The 16,964-nt window shown below is 38.6% G+C and overlaps 1 long non-coding RNA gene across 5 annotated transcripts in view; it reads left to right on the top strand.

The window, feature by feature from the left end:
* LOC130455930 (uncharacterized) overlaps positions 1-16,964 on the top strand; it is an 89,894-nt gene that overhangs the window by 44,565 nt on the left and 28,365 nt on the right. The window contains exon 1 of one of the 5 annotated variants that reach the window (XR_008914215.1): positions 5,973-6,037. The exons of the other annotated variants lie outside the window; for them this stretch is intronic. This is a non-coding gene — a long non-coding RNA (uncharacterized LOC130455930). Of the gene's footprint in view, positions 1-5,972; positions 6,038-16,964 lie in introns of those variants that run through there. 5 annotated transcript variants of the gene reach the window in all.

Consider the following 16,964-nt stretch of genomic DNA (forward strand, 5'->3'; position numbering starts at 1 on the left):
TGGGATATTACTGAATGCTACAATCATTAGAAAATCATTGTATATTGCCCAAATGGAGAGAAGCATGCTGGACATAAATAGTTTGCAGCACATTATGAAAATTGAATTCCACACAAGAAACTGCGTAAAAGATATCAAAGAGATATATAATTAGATGAGCAGATGAGTTGGTCACAGTTCAGGAGTAGATGAAATCAAATGGCAGTCCACATGTTATACTGGTACCCATGTAATGGGGGGAAGCTTGAAGTAGCATATGGCACATTGGTTGGATCCTCTATGGAGGAATTAGGGGAGAACTTAGATAAGAGTTATTATTATATAAGCAGGGGTGAATGAGTTGCGAGAGGCTTTGTTAGAGAGAGTGTTCATATTGATGGGATCATAGATCTATTGAAGACAAGAAGTTTGTTTTTTTCTGAACCTATGCTGTCATTGTAAAGAGAATTCAATGTAAAGAAACTCCCTCCTCTAAAACGATCGTCATTCTACAATTTCTGGTCTTAGATAGTTGCCTGATTAAGTGGGTGAGGTGACTTAGAGTGACACAGATAGTAGATTTCTTTTATTTTCTCTTTTGTCAAACCCTTATCCTCTAACCTAGAATCAATAAAGATGAGGGGTAATGGCTAGGCAATAATTAGGTCTAAGTGACTTGCCCAGGGTCACATGGCTAGGAAGTCTCTGAGGTCGACTCGATTTGAACCCAAGTCCTCCTCATTCCAGGTCTACTGTTGTATCAGCTGTACAAATTGTACCTAGCTGATATAGCAATGGGATTATCCTTCTCCCTCTTCTTCTCTTTCTTCTCCTTCTCCCTCCTCCCCTCCCCTCCTGCTCCCCCCTTTCTTTGTTTGTCTGTTTCTTTCAGGTTAAATGACTTTCCCAAAGTCACACAGCTAGGAAATGTCTGAGGTTAGATTTGAATCCAGAACCTCTAATCTTTAGACCTGACTTTCTATCCACTAAGCCACCTAGCTGCTTTCATTTCTCCCCTCGATTTTTCTTCTACTACCCTTATTTGCTTTAAAAAAATTATGTGTACACACACACACACACACACACACACACACACACACACACATATATATATATATTTTTTTTTGTACTTAAAAATCTTTATCTCATCTGGGAATTCTTGTTGGACTTGTGTCCAATCTGCATTTTTTCCCCCTTTCAGACTTTGATGTAGATGTTTTCAAGTCATTGTCTTCTGAGTTTGTATCTTAAGTTTCCCTGTCACTGTCATAGTCATTATTTTTTTAATTGTTCCTTAATTTCCCCAGACTGTTTCTTGATTAGAATTATATTTTAGAGTTGGACTCTGTCCACCTCTCAGGATGAGGGCTAGGGAAAATGCCTAGCCTGAGCTTCTGTCTTTTTATGCATTTCTGTTACTTTCACAGCTCAGTCTGGGGACCTGTAAGTTTTCAGTCCATCTAACTTGATATGATTTAGGGCAAAGTTTCTTCACTACTTACCTGGTCTTTGTTCTGGTCCTTACCCAGGTAGGGCCCCTGCTTCTTCATGACTGCAACTGCTCTGCCTTGCAAGTGTGACCTGAAACTAGGTCAAAGGAGATACAGCAACTAAATGGCAACTGATCCTGCACCCACTGTTGATATAGGAGTCCCTCAGGATTTCTTTCTGCCCAGGTTATTAGTTTCTTTATCATCCTTAGGTTCAAGGCTGCTCCCTATCATTATTCCCTGTTACTGCCTAGTGAAACATCTGCTGTACTGTCCTGGAAGACTCTAGTGTCTGAAAACCTCTTTCTATCTTCCTAAACTGCCCTGGGAAGGATTGATGATTCACTGTAGCTGTTTTTTACTTTCCTGCCCAAAATTTGGGTTGACATTTCCTTTGATTGTTGTAGAAAAAGTTTTAGGGGAAGTTTGTACCTAGGTCTTCTGGACTCCAGTTCTGGCATTCTATCCACTGTGGCATCTATGATTCCCCTTTAGGGGTCACTTCTGACATAACTCACTTTCCCTGGGTGTTAACAACCCCATTACTTGTAGGTTGTAACTAGATTTTAAAGCAGCAGATAACTATGTATCACTCTCTGTAGATGGTGAATTAATGGATTTCAGGTGGATACATCCTTGTATAAACTTTTTATACAGATTAAAAACTTCATGACCTCCTCTCTCTCTCTCTCTCTCTCTCTCTCTCTCTCTCTCTCTCTCTCTCTCTCTCTCTCTCTCTCTCTCTCTCTCTCTCTCTCTCTGTCTCTGTCTGTCTGTCTGTCTGTCTGTCTGTCTGTCTCTCTCTCTGTCTCTGTCTCTCTCTGTCTGTCTGTCTGTCTGTCTCTCTGTCTCTGTCTCTCTGTCTCTCTCTCTCAGTGGCAGAGAGAGACTGAGAGAGACAGAGACAGGGTGAGAGAGAGAGAGAGAGAGTCAAAGCATTTGTTCTGTGCAGGCATACAGTCTACCTCCCTTTTAAAAGAAAAGGCTGTAATTACACTTGAAGTCAACTTGAATGGAGCATATCAAATGTGACAATGAAAAGCTTTTATAGCTGATGAGGATGCATTTGTTAACTAAAACTCCAAATTACCTTTTATGTTTCTTATCCCACTTCAGGCAGTAACCAACTTGTCATTAAAATGAGTTATTTTTGTAACCCAACCACCACACTGTAAAAAGAGATGTTATTTTATAGAGGTCACCTGAGATCTTTTAGAAAGATCACCACCGGATATAGTGAATTACACTCTAGGTCCTTGCTTTATCTTTTGGTTTGTTTTTATGCAGTTTTTGCTTTTTATGTTTGTTTTTTAACCCTTACTTTCTGTCTTGGAATAATTACTGTTTATTGGCTCCAAGGCAGAAGTGTGGTAAGGGCTACGCAATGGGGGTCAAGTGACTTGTCCAGGGTCACATAGCTGGGAAGTGTCTGAGGCCATATTTGAACCTAGGACCTCCCCTCTCTAGGCCTGGCTCTCAATCCCCTGAGTTATACAGCTGACCCCCTAGTTTTTGCTTTTTATGTTTTTTAATGAGGCAAAATAAAAGGCAAAAAAAAAAGAATTGGTTCACATCTTCTCTAAGTTTAAGGCCCATTAATATTAAAACAATCCTTTACTAGATTAAAGTAAACCAGATGATTATTCAATTCTTTCTCCTTGGCCCACTTCAGAAGCAATGATAAACACTGCTTTGTACCAGCTGGAAGGTGAATTACTCATTCTAGGGGGTGGGGAGGTGGGAATGAAGTTACTGAGAATAAACAGTCTTTGAAAAAACTAGAAGTTCTTTGTAATGGCCCCCAAATATAGAGAGAAACCTTTAGAAAGCCATCTTCTGTGTTAGTTTCAAATTAAAAAAATATTGTTTATAAGCGTGGCCAATGACCGACTAATGTAGTAATTACTATGCAGTTGCAGCAAGAGAAAATAGTTTAAAATTGTAAAAATGCCTAACATTGAGAAACTCTTGCTGGGCCTAGGGGGCTGGGGCACTGTGCCCATTCCTTTCTCCATTAGCTGTCAGTCCCTTAAGCTTTGGAGACCAGCATGTGGTCTAGACTGGTTGGGTTCAGTCCCAGGAAACCCAGTCTATAATGAAATGGGGAAAGGTCTAATCTACCTTTTCTCATACATTTTGGCTCATTAAGGATCCTCTTCCCCACCCCCACTTCAGTGAAAATGTATTTAAAGCTTAGGTTTTTGTCTCATTTCTGATCGCCTCAAAATGGAGACTAAAAAGTGACTTTATGTACAATATGAACCAGATATAGAACAGATATTTTATCCCAGAACACAAAAGAAATTCTGAACATAAAAAGACTCACAGAGCTGCACACGGATAGAATGACTTAAAATAGGATTCGATAACTTATCACTGTTCCTAAAATCTACTGAAAGTCTAAGACTTAAGTCTCATCAACCCCTGAAGCAATGTGCAGGACTGCTGATCTTACGCTTCACCTTGGCTTGGTACTGTCTCCCTTTAAAGCATCTTCCAGACCAGGTCAGGTTCATTTTGGCAGTATTCACTTTCTCTGATGAAATTTTCCTTCCTGCCAACCAGTCTTGTTCAATGGACCCAGGATTTTGGGGAGTCAGATGGGTTACCCCCAGGCCTGTCGATGTCCACTGCAAGATCAATGTTCAGTCATCTCAGGAAAAGAAAAGGAAAACAGAAAATCCGAGGACCCAGGCATAAGCCCAGTGTCTTGTCTGCCTGATTTGTACTCTGCCCCTCGATGGAAACTATGGAGTTCCAAGTTACCATTTAGAGAATCGAGGAGAGAAAGCTGGACAGATTCCAGCTGGAATCTGTCTCTCCTTTTAACGGATGCACGATCCCACCTCTCTGACACTGTCACGGGCAAAGAGGGACCAAGGGACCATCCAGGGTTTTCTATGTCATACCAAAGTGACATGTCCTTTTGTGGCTTGACTACCACTTGGCCAGAAGCAGGCAGGAATTCGCCATCTCCTACAGGCCCAACCACTGAGTTATCATGTCCATTGCATCTCTGGAAGTTTCTCCTGGAGTTCTAGGTCCCTGTTCCCCCAGATGGCCCTTTATAGGCCAATTCAGCCTATCCATCAAATGTCTTGTAAAGGGTGATTTAGTATCTATCCAGCATTATACTCTTTGGACTCAAATTTATGGGGAAATTTCTCTCTGTGTTGTCACCATGTACCACCACCACTCACTCCACTTAATAGCTGAGTAATTTAGTGTGAGCAGGAGGCCTGCCAGAGGATATATAAAGAAAGGAAGGAAAGCCCATTCCAAAGGGCTTTGCTCTTCTCTTTTTGGCTTTTCTCGCTGTCATCTGTGCTACATCTTTGACCCCTTCCCATCCCCAGCCTTGGAAAGTGGGAAAGGCAGCTGTGGCACATATCTTACTTCCACCTGGGCCCACATTGAGATGGAATGAGGGTTTAAAAAATCATTTTAAGTATATATTTTCATTTGTGTCAGTGGTCTGATTTAAATAGCTGCACTGATGTAGGTAGCTGGTATAGTGGATAAAACATTGGGCTTGTAATCAGGAAGACTTATCCTCCTGAGTTCAAATCCTGTCTCAGACACTTACTAGCTATATGACCCTGAGCAAGTCACTTAGCCCTGTTTCCCTCAGTTTCATCATTTGTAAAATGAGCTAGAGAAGGAAATGACAAATCACTCCAAGAAAACTCCAAAAGGGTTCAAAAAGAGTTGAACATGACAGAAGTGACTGAACAACAAAAAACAAATGATGCTAAAAATTCAAGCAGAGAAATCCTTCCATACCATTTTATTCCTCCAAATTACTTAGACACTTAAGGAAAAGGAATTTTCAACCCAAATGGTCTTTAAACTCAGCTATGTAGTTCATCATTTTGTAACTTACAGCATGACTTTAGCAATCCCCCTGGTAGTGCTACCACGATTATGTATGGCTACTAGTACAATCAGTAATAGTGGGCAGGTACTAATACAATAATGATTTCCAATTAATCCTACACTTGGAATCCTACACAAGATATAATCCTATATCTTGCTTGGACATAATTGTTTGCATGTTGTCTCCTCCCATTAGACTGTGAATTCCTTGAGAACAGGGACCATTTTTATATTTCTTTGTTACTCAGTGCTCAACACAGTACCTAGCACATAGTAGGTACTTAATAAATGTTTATTGACTAATTAAACCATGCTGCCTTAACATTAAGTTACATGTTGCAAGATTAACATGAATAGTTACACCAATGATATAAATCTACCAAAATATATGAAAGTAATAACAAAAATTATTTGGACAATAATTATAGGAAATGATTGATGACTTTGATTAAATGACAATTATTTAAGTGTCTTTTTTATGTTTTGTACTAAAAGATGTTTTCTTTAAAAACCAAGGCAATATTTAAAAAATCCAAAGTGTATATTTTGATACTTTACTTATATTACAACAAACCAGGTGGTGGGTTTTTTGTTTGTTTGTTTGTTTTTTGTCTTTCAAAAACCCATAGAAATTCATGATCTGCTAATAACAGGAGGTACATTCTCTGAGCTGGAACCTGGATTCATAGCAGGTACATCATAAATACTTGGCCTAACTTGGCTTTACTCTCCTGCAATGTGACAGTGGATAGATGTGCGAACAAAGACAAACTCTCCTTTTCAACCTCCATATAGTAAGGCTGCATGGTTAAAGGCGAGTTTCTTCTCCTTTGAGAGCAGTAATGTTATTTAGACCTGGGTGCCATACTCCGTGACAGTGACATGTCCCCCAATTCATAAATGTTAGAAGGAGTTGACAGCTGGTATTTTAAGGGGAAATGATTTAGTGGATAATTTTATTTATGTTGTATTTCTTGCCAAGATCTGCTCATTCTTTTCCATGTACCATCAAGTCTCATGGGGCCCATAGGAGGCAATTTTAAAATCTATTTCTTTCCTTTGCTGAGGTCCTTTCTACTACAGTAAGTTTTTCTTAGAGGAAACACGTAAGCAAATCAGCCTTCTAGCACTCAGAGACCACATACCCTGACTCATCTTTAATGTGATATCAGAAGCTGTATATATGTGTGTGTGCTTATTTACATTTATCCCTGAATGAAACCCTTGCAAGGGTATTCCACTGGAGCAGATTTCTGAGTGATATCTGCAAAGTAAATTAAATCAGCTTACTGAAAAAGAAATCTTTCTAGATGACGAGGAGAAAAAGGAGTACAAATGGGCATAACCTTGAAATAAAGGCAGGCTGAAAGTCAACCATTCAACCATCAATAAGAGAGATGTGCATGTATGAATATATGTGCATGGGAGGAAAGCAAAGAAAGCTAAATGTCTCTGGAACTTGTACTACTGGAATTAATTCAAAATATATGTGCTTAAGGGGATATTTTCAATTAATAATTTAATATTTGCTTTTCATCTGGTTTCTATATAATAATTCTTTTTTATTTCATTGGTATAGGGAGCTTGCAGTGAGAAACTTTCCCTCTGTTTCTCCCCATTTGGTGCCTTCACCCAGTCTTGAATTACCAAGAACCCATCCAGGCTTGTTGATTGCTCATATGATTTGAATAAGATGAGAATTATCAATAATATTCCTTTAGTTGAGATGGAAGACCAAACCATCTTACCTTTTGTCCTGTCACTGTTGACTATGATCCTCCAAACATTACCATCTGTCCAGCCTCTACATCCTCCACACTCCTTAAACTGATATCTGACCTCCTGATATAATCTAAGAACTTTTGAGACTTTCCATGTACAGTTAGTTATACCCTTAGGACTTGTGGGCCTTGCCTTCCATTCTGCTGCTGAACTTTGTGTTTTTTCCCTCAATTAGAATGTGAGCTCCTTGGAAGTAAGGAGAATCCTGTTTTCTCTTTTTACATACCTAGAGCTTGGCAAAGGGTTTGACATTAAATAATGCTTTTTCCCCCCATTTGTTTAGCTCATTAATATAGACCATTACCTTTTCTGCAACTTATAGTCATAGAATTGCTTATAGAAATGGAAAATTAAATTAATTATCTAGGAAATCACAGTCAGTATGGATCAAGGACAGGACTTGAACCTAGATCTTCCATATTATAGGGCCAACTCTCTTTTGATTATGATATACTGTTCCTCTAGAAAAATAACCTATTTAGAGTAAATGTTAATTGAATATCAAAATTGTATTTATTGGAGGAATCTAGGTAGCACAGTGGATAGAGCACCAGGCCTGAAGTGAGGAGGACTTGGGTTCCTATCTAGCCTCAGGCACTTCATGGTTGTGGCAAATCAACTCTGATTGTCTTGCCCTTGTAATTCTTAGAATTGATACCAAGATAGAAGGTAAGGGTTTAAAAAATAATCATTGTAGTTATTGGGGTTAAAGGACAATGTAATATATTTAGATAGATGATAGATAGATAGACAGACAGACAGATAGATAGATAAAAAGACAGATAGATAGATACTGCATACAAATAATGTTATCTAATATTTAATATTTAAATCAATATAATTTCACAGAACATTTAGCATACCTAATGTAGGGAATAATATCAGTACCTAAATATTTTTGACACCCAGGGAACATTTGCTGAAATCAATTAGCTAGGCAATTAAAATTTAGATGCTCACCAGGAAGTCTCTATTTCTGATGGCACTGATCACAAAGGCAGAACTCTCATGCCAGCAATTGAAAATGGTATCTTCATTCATGCCCATTTAATAATAATAATAAATCACTGCATTCTTCCAGATGTTTCATCATAAAGAGGCATAGCTTGCCTTCTCCTTCAGATTTCTGCTATTTTGTCTCTTAGCATTGCAGATCACAAAATGACTAGTGTCTTTTCATAGAGAATTGTAAGGGACAACAACAACAAGGTAAGTAAAATGGAATTGACTGAGCTGATTAGCAGTGTGGGTTGGGGTAGAATGCTAGATCATACATGAGAAGAAGAGCCAATGGTTTCTGTCACATGAACAGAATAAAAATAATAGGGAGATTTTGTAAAAAGGAGATTCCTGCACCCTCCAACCACCCTCTTGGTAAAGATGATCAGAATTTCTTTAATCTCAATATTAAAGGAAGAACAGATAGAAGTTTTGGTTCAGATAAACAATGATACTAGGAAAAAAATCTTACTAACAATTCTGTCTTGGGAGTCACCTATCCAGCAGTACTATTCCATATGTAAAAATCTCAAATGATAGATATGTCAATTGGGATTAAAAAGACAAACAAAACCTTAGAGAGATGAACCAGTGATCCAATTGGAAGGGAAAGAATAGGAAGAGAATGAATAAATGCATACTTGAATGAATGAATGAGTGAATGAATGAATGAAAGCATGCATGAAATAAAGAATCAAGACATTTGAATGTATATGGTTTTCTCTTCCTCTTTCTTCTTTTGCCTTCACCTCTTTTTTCCTCTTCTTCCCCAAAATTACTTTATTTCTAGTTTTAGAATTATCATTCTAATGGAAAATGCACCAAATAGATAAACCCTCCTAAAGTCAAACTGTTTAGAAATTTTGTCTGGCAAAATTTTCCCTTTTCCCTTTCCTGTCTCTTCTCTCCTGTCCCCTCCCCTTCCTTTACCTCTTCTACTTCATTTCCTCTTCTATCCCTTCTCCATCTTCTCCTTTCTCCCTGTTTCCCTTCCATTCCCCTTTCTTTTGCCATTTTTCCTCTTCTCCAGTCTCCAACTTTCCTTTCCCTCTTTCCTTTTCTGTCTACTGATCCCATTTCATAAAGGTGGAATGTTGAAAAAAAATTTAAGTTCTTTGAGATTTCTTGTTAGCTGAATTCTAGTTAATTCAGGTTTTGCTATAAGAAGACCACTGTGGATGCCTATATTATGATTCTAACATTATCTATCTAGCTAGCTTAATAACTCCAAATCATTATGCTTTCTATTATACCTCATCATCCCTCTTTGAATAGGTATTTGAATCCTAAACCTTGAGATTAAAACGTTTACTAGCCAGGGTAGCTAGGTGTCTCACTAGGAGAGAGCCAGGCTTAAAGATGGAAGGTCTTGGGTTCAAATCTAACCTCAGATACTTCCTAGCTATGTGACTGAGCAAGTCATTTAACCCTAACTGCCTACCCTTTCCCACTCTTTTGGCTTGGAATTGATATCTAGTATCAATTCTAAAATAGAAGGGAAGGGTTTAAAAAATCTACCAAATGAGCTAACCAAGCTCCCTATGACAAGTACATTACTAGCTGAAGAGAGGCTCACCCCGCCCCCCAAGCCCCCAGCCATATAAAATTGTAAACCCCCAAAGGGGAGGAGGTGTTGTACATTAGACATGGTCATAAAGGATGTGAGTGTTCCAGATGGCAGCTCAATTTCCTTTCCATGGTAACCCCCTGCCCCAGTGCATAGCAGTCAGGCCCTCTCACAGCTCCTTGTTCAGTGTGGTAGCTGGTTTCACTTAGGCCAGAAGTTTGGGGGTGAGAAATGTGTTTTGCATCGGTTAGAATTTCTTAAGGACAGATATCAATTGAATGACAGGCTATTTTAAAATTATTTACAACCTCGACATTTTACTCCAGGCAAATTGTCAACTCAATCTAGTTTGTTATCTTTGTCTCCATTGGACTCATTCCTCCTGAGCACACCAACCATGAAAAAGATTATCTCCTCAATTTATTGCTTTCTCAATTCAATAAAGATCTCCTTGGCACAATCCTCTTCACTACATGGTGACAGAAAGGCATTGATGAGCCTCTGAGGATATTTGTCTCCGTCAGTCCTCCAAACACGACTTTTCATTCACATCATGGGGACGGGAGCAAAAGTAAGGCATTTTGCCTGATTTAATCTACCCAACATGCACTCTGTGTTGGATATGCCCAGAGATTCCCACCCCTCATTCCCTATTTGTCTTTCCCTCTTCTTCATCTTATCCATAAAGGAAAGTGAAATCCAAAGAGGACAAGTGATTTGTATCAGAGATCCCTGGATATCTGTGGGAGCATTGTTAAGAGCAACATATTCCCAGGGTGTCAGCATTCAAGACAAAATGTATGGAGATTAAAACTGAGAAACATGGTGTTATTTGAGCTCTGCTAGGATATGCTGTTTGATTCCAGACCAATCATTTCCCCTCTAGACAAATCTCTGCCCCTCTGGAAATCGATTTCCTTGCTGCCTAAAAGGGGATAATGAGAATTTCTTTTCTTTTAAACCGTTGCCTTCTGTCTTAGAATCAATACTATTTATTGGTTTCAAGGCAGAAGAGTAGCAAGGGCTCAGCAATAAGAGTTAAATGACTTGCCCGGGGTCACAGTGCTGGGAAGTGTCTGAAATCAGATTTGAACACAGGACCTCCTGTCTTTGTGTTCAGCTTTTAATCCACTGAGCAACTAGGTCCTCCCCTCCCCCAAATAATGATGTCAATTTCTCCTTCCCTGTAATGTATTTTAAAAGTACTGAATGCCAAAGGGAATCATGATATAGAAATATAAAGTTATTCCAGTAAATAATATTTTTGTTGTTTAGTGGTTTCAGTCAAGCCCAGCTCTTTGTGACTTTATTTGGGGTTTTCTTGGCAAAGAGACTGAAGTGGTTTGCCACTTCCTTCTCTAGCTCATTTTTAGAGATGAGGAACTGAAGTAAACAGGGTTAAGTGACTTGCCCAGGGTCATATAGCTAGTAAGTATCTGAGGCTGGATTTGAACTCGGGAAGATTTCTTCATGATTCCAAGTCCAGTGCTCTATCCGCCGTGCCACATAACAGCCATCAGTAGTAATGTAAATATAATATAAAAATATAAGCTAAGCTTTGGAAGAATAGTTGAAAAAGATCTGGGGGTTTTAATGACTATCAACTCCATGTGTATCACTACTATAATATGCAACTTTAGGCTATATTAAAAGAGGCATCATGTTCAGAAGTAGGGAGATGAAAGTCATGCTATATTCTATCTTTTCCAGTTCATATTTGGAGTATTGTTTTTAGTTCTGGGCACTGAATTTCAGGCAGTATCTTGATAAACTGAAGATTGCCTAGAAGAGGGCAATCAGGATGATGAAATTCACTCCACAGAAAGATCATAGGAAATAACTAGGAATGGTTAACCTCGAGAAGAGATTTTGGTAGCAGTCATTTAAAACATTTTTTAAACCCTTAATTTCCATCTTGAAATCAGTACTAAGTATCGGTTCAAAGGCAAAAGACAAGTAAGAAGGGCTATAAAATTGGAGTTAAATTACTTGCCCAGAGTTACCCAACTAGGAAGTGTGTAAGGTTAGATTTGAACCCAGGACCTCCTGTCTTTAATGCTGGCTTTCAATTCACTTCGACACCTTAACTGTTCCTACAATAACTTTTTTCTTGCAATTATTTTTTAAAAGAAATATTAAAGCACAGAAAAGGAGTTAGAGTTGTTCTGTTTGTTCCTTGAGGTCAGAATTAGGAAACGTGTGGAAGTTGCAAAGAAGCCAGTTTCAAGCTTGATGAAAGAGATCTTAAGTCTTTCAAAATTGTTTCTCATTCCAACTCTGTTCTGCTCATTTCAATCTGTATTCCAGGATTCTCTGAAACCATCCATTTCATCATTTCTTACAGCACAATCATATTCATTACCTTCATAGACCATGCTTTTTTTAGCCATAATGGGCACCCCCTTGGCTTTCCATTCTTTGCCAAAAGAAAAAAGAACTGCTATAAATATTTTTGTATGTCTAGTTCCTTTTTCTCTATATTTGATTTCTTTAGAGTATGTGCCTAATAGTGGTACTGCTGAGTTAAAGGGTATGCACACTTTAGTGACTTTTTGGATATGGCTCTAAATTGCTTTTCTAGAAAGCCTCCACCAGCAGTGGACCTTGTGCTTGTCTTTTAATTCTCTAAAAAATTGTCATTTTTAAAAATTTGTCATATTTACTAATGGGTATGTATCTGATGGATATGAGGTAGAAATTCAGAATAGTAACTTAGACCATTTTCCCCCATATAGATGATGATTACTTGCATTTCTTCTTCTGAAAACTGCCTGTGTTCATGTCTTTTAAATATATGTTTATGGGTTAGATTTAAAAATAAAAAATAAAAAAAGACTGGGTCTTGCTCTCTCACCTAGATTAGAAGTACAAGGGCTACTCACAGGATTGACCCACTTTGATCAGCAAGAGAGCTTTGATCTGCCCTGTTTTTGACCTTTTTGTCTCTCCTTAGACAACCTAATGGTCCTTGGCTCTTGGGGTCTTACCACATTAATGTTCAATGTTAGACTCAGTCCAGGTTATAACTCCCAAGTTCAAGCAATCTGCCAGCCTTAGCCTTCCTAGGAGCAAGGATTACAGGAATCCATCACCATACTGGGCTTGCTAGAATCTAATTCTTGAAGCTTACATGAACTGATACAAAGTGAAGTGAGCAGAACCAAGAGAACATTGTATAGGGTAACATCAAGGTTGCATGATGATCAAATGCAAATGACTTAAATATTATTGGCAGTGTAAGGATCCAAGATAACTTCAAGGGACTCATGATGAAAAATGCTATCCACCATCACAGGAGAAGCTGGTGATGTCCATTTGAATGCATCCAAGCATATCATTTTCACTTTATTTCCTTCATGAGTTTTTTCTTATATGTGTGTCTTATTCAGAACATGATGAATGGAAAGGCTTACAGAGGAGAGATGGGATTCTATGTAAAATCAGAAGGCTAGTTTGGCTAGATAATTGAGTTTGGGGAGGGGAGTAATGCATAATTTCTGGAAGGCAATAAACAAGATTGGGAGGGCCTTTAAATTCCAATCAAAGGAGTTTTGATTTGAACCTAGAGGAAATAAATATCCACTACAGTTTCTTAGACAGGTAAATAATATGGTCAGAACTATATTTTGAGAATAACACATTGGCAGTTATATGGAGTATGGCATGGAGAAAGAGATTGGAGGCAATGAGATCAGTTAAGAGGCTATCTGTCAAAATAGTCCAGTTGAGAGGGGATGAAAGCCTTAATTAGGGTGGGGGTTGATCTACACTGATCCTCTCTTTCTTCTTCCATTCTCAAAGTCCCTTGGCCCCTCCAAGCCTTCTTTCTGACTAAAGATAATCTTTCCACCCCCTCACATATCCTTAAACAAAATCATGACCTAGCTCCATCAGAAGATCAGCCATCCCTTCTCTATCATGTATTTTTAATTTCTCTCTTACTAGTGCTTATTTCCTTTTAGTTTATAAAGAAACTCAGATTTTCCCATATTATAAAACCTTCCCTTAACCATTACTGTTGTTGTTCTTCAGTCATTCCTATTGAGTCTGATTCTTCATAACCTGATTTGGGGTTATCTTGACAAAGTTACTGAAGTAGTTTGCCATTTCCTTCTACAGTTCTACAGAATTTTGTCAAATTCTTCATGACCTATAGGGGTCTATCCAGCAACCCCTCTGAGGATCCAAGGTCTCTCTGCCCAGATATGACGTCATGGTTGGAATAAGGAAGTGAGACACACTGTGCATTCAACCCATGTATGTAGGCATCACACAGTGCTCTGCCATAGTACTGTGGTTCGTTTATTATATAGGTTTTTTTGGTACATACTTCTTTGACACACAATCAATCTACATATGTGACATTCTACAATTTGATTGAATATTATCAAATCACCTAAACAACACTCTTGTGATGTTACTACAACAAAGAATTCTGTGATCATTTACTAGGTTGCTACAACACTCTGTGATAGATATGATTAATGTGAATAAAGCCATTTGTAGGTTAGTACCCCTTGACCTGTTGAGAGAATCATTGTGCTTTTGGTCAGCTTTCAGTATCAATCATAATTGCTTGGGAGATGAACAACAAAACATCTTCGTATCTAGGTGTGAGGACTTAAAGCAGACCAGTTTTGGAATTTTCCTCAATTTACAAGTCCTGTTTTTCTTGTGTTACTTTGAAGTGTCTAGAAGTGCTGCTTGGCTTCTGTTTCAACAAATTCATTGGAGTGTGGTAATTGTAGGAAAAGATTCATTATAGGACTCAAGCTTTTGGCTGATGTTTATTGTAGGGCCTTGGAGCAAGGTAGACAGTAGCATAGATCCAAGACCATTTGTATGATTTGCATGCAAACCCATCCTTAAAGAGGTACCATTCCATTAGGTTTAGGCAGCCCTTGACCTCAGGAGATCTCAGTCCAGAGGCTGGCAAAACATCTCTCATTCCTCAGTTTACTCTTAGTTTTTAGTCCAATCTCTAAGGGATCTCATTGATGTGTGTACTAATAACTACCTTTATCCTAGATGAAGTTGTGTTCTCAACAGCTCCGAGAATATGGATAAAAGAAAAGAACTTTTGCTTCAATTCAGGAAACCTGAATCTGAATTTATTTTGCTAAATGTGGGACGTAGGGACCAGTCATTTATCCTTTATAAGTCTCTTTTTCTATCAGAAGAGAAAGTTGGATTAGATGATCTCTAAGGTCCTTATGACTGTTTTGAAACCTCTTAACTTTTTAGAACCTAGTTTCATTATCTGAAAAGTGGTTTACTAAAGAACCCCAAAATATCCTTGTAAGCCCAGAATAATATTTTTAGTATCTTCTTAATCCTTTGACAAGTTTAGCTTTTTAATAGGGCTATATGTTTGCCTTGCCCTGAGTACTTCCCTTGTCTCATTAGCCTCACAGTAAGGAAAATTGATTGTTTCATTGTGGGTTCATATACCTGTGCTAAACCTTTGCACCTGGTCTTTAAAAAGGCCAACAGAGACAGATGAGGGGGCTGGGTGGGACCACAGCTGAGAAATTATCCAGAAGGAGATGAGTTACAAATAGAGAATCTGATTTGAGCCCCCACTTCATACACACAAATTTCCCCCAGGAAATTTGGGCCCGTAGACTGAAGCAATGGAATGTTAGCTGTGGAACAGCAAGGACAAATGAGTGGCTGAAAGGGAATAGCTGGAGATTTCCCCTACAAACCAAGAAATTCCTTATTTACATCTCCTGAACCCTGAAGAAAGTCTGGAGCTGAGGGATGGTGTGAAGGAACAATTCTGCACTTGGTGTTTTAATGGTACTGTGAATCATGTGAATTGTGCAGGTTGGGGAGAAATGTTAAATCTCCAGTGACCCTTGCACTTTCCCCCATGGAGCCTTTGGGGTAGTACTATAAATCAGGAGAACCCTATAGATCCTGGGATGATGTAAATTTTAAAGGTAGGAGTTTGGTTGACTCCAGTCAGCTATCCAGGACACTTTTCCCTTTGAAAGGGGGATAGAAGTTTAAAGAACTGGACTAGATCCCTGGAAAGGAGGCCCCATAAGAAAACGAAGGAGAATTTTCTTGACTGTGTGTGTAGTGGCTTGCATTATCTTTGGGGGAGGAATAGAAACACAACAAATGCTTAAGAGTTATAACTCCAAAATACGACCACATTATAGCAGGTTATAATTTATTCCACCAGGATGTTAGAAGTATGCCTCACAATTATTCTATTATAATCTTTGAGGATTCAGTGGTTTGTTCATCCAACCATAACTGAGATGTTGAATATTTTCCACATGTGAGAATTATAGTGTTGGTTCTTTTAAAAACAACACACACACACACACACACACACACACACAAACACACACACACACACACACACACACACACACACACACACACACTGAGTCCCAAAGCATTTTGGAATGCCTGGATCTTCCCATCTTGTTCTCAGGTGGGAAAAGAAGGAAGTCAGCATTGCATGTGTCCATTGTGACCAAGAGCTCTTGTATAGTATTTGTTTTAATAGCTGAAGATCACTTTGATCAGAAGCATAGCGGCATGCTTTCATTATAGAGTACTTTCTGGTGCAAAGGGGAACAAAGTCTGGATTTAAATTGGGAAATGATATAAAGGAATTTAATAGTTTGGATTTTATTTTTTAATATTAGGTACCCATAACTTTTCAGATTTGGCTAAAATTACTTTGAGGCTTTTTCACAAAATATCTGATTTTATTGCTAACTCTATGGAATACTGGGTCATAGATTTGGAATTTGAGGGAGTAGGCTATAAAACTCAACTCCTTCATTTTACAGATAAGGAACCTGAAACATTTAAAGTGTTGGAAGAGCATTTCTCTCTCCATTATGTTGCTTTGTAAATGTCACCCCTCACTGACCTGAAGGTCAAAGACCATTGAGATGTGCAGGTATAGGCAAGCCCTCAGATAAAGGAAGTTAAAGAACTAACAAGACAGGAAGCTGATTCCAGAGGCACTGTCCCCCTTGGTGGCCCAGGCAAATTAAAAAACCAATCATATCCTGAGATATGATGGGTGAGAACTAGTGGGTGGAAAAAATAGCTTCTAAGTGGAAAACCAGGTCTTCTGGGACTTCTGTTTGGAGCAAGGAACCTGAATGCGAGGAACCCTTGTTGGTGTTGAGCTCCAATCCATCATGGTGGCCAATAGAGTAGTAAGCTAAGTAACTCTCTACCTCTTTCCTACCTTTCCCTCCCTCTTTACTTCTACTACTTTGATTTAATAAAGCTAT

The sequence above is a fragment of the Monodelphis domestica genome, chromosome 8 (genome assembly GCF_027887165.1).
Source record: "Monodelphis domestica isolate mMonDom1 chromosome 8, mMonDom1.pri, whole genome shotgun sequence".
In the NCBI taxonomy this organism is placed as follows: domain Eukaryota; kingdom Metazoa; phylum Chordata; class Mammalia; order Didelphimorphia; family Didelphidae; genus Monodelphis; species Monodelphis domestica.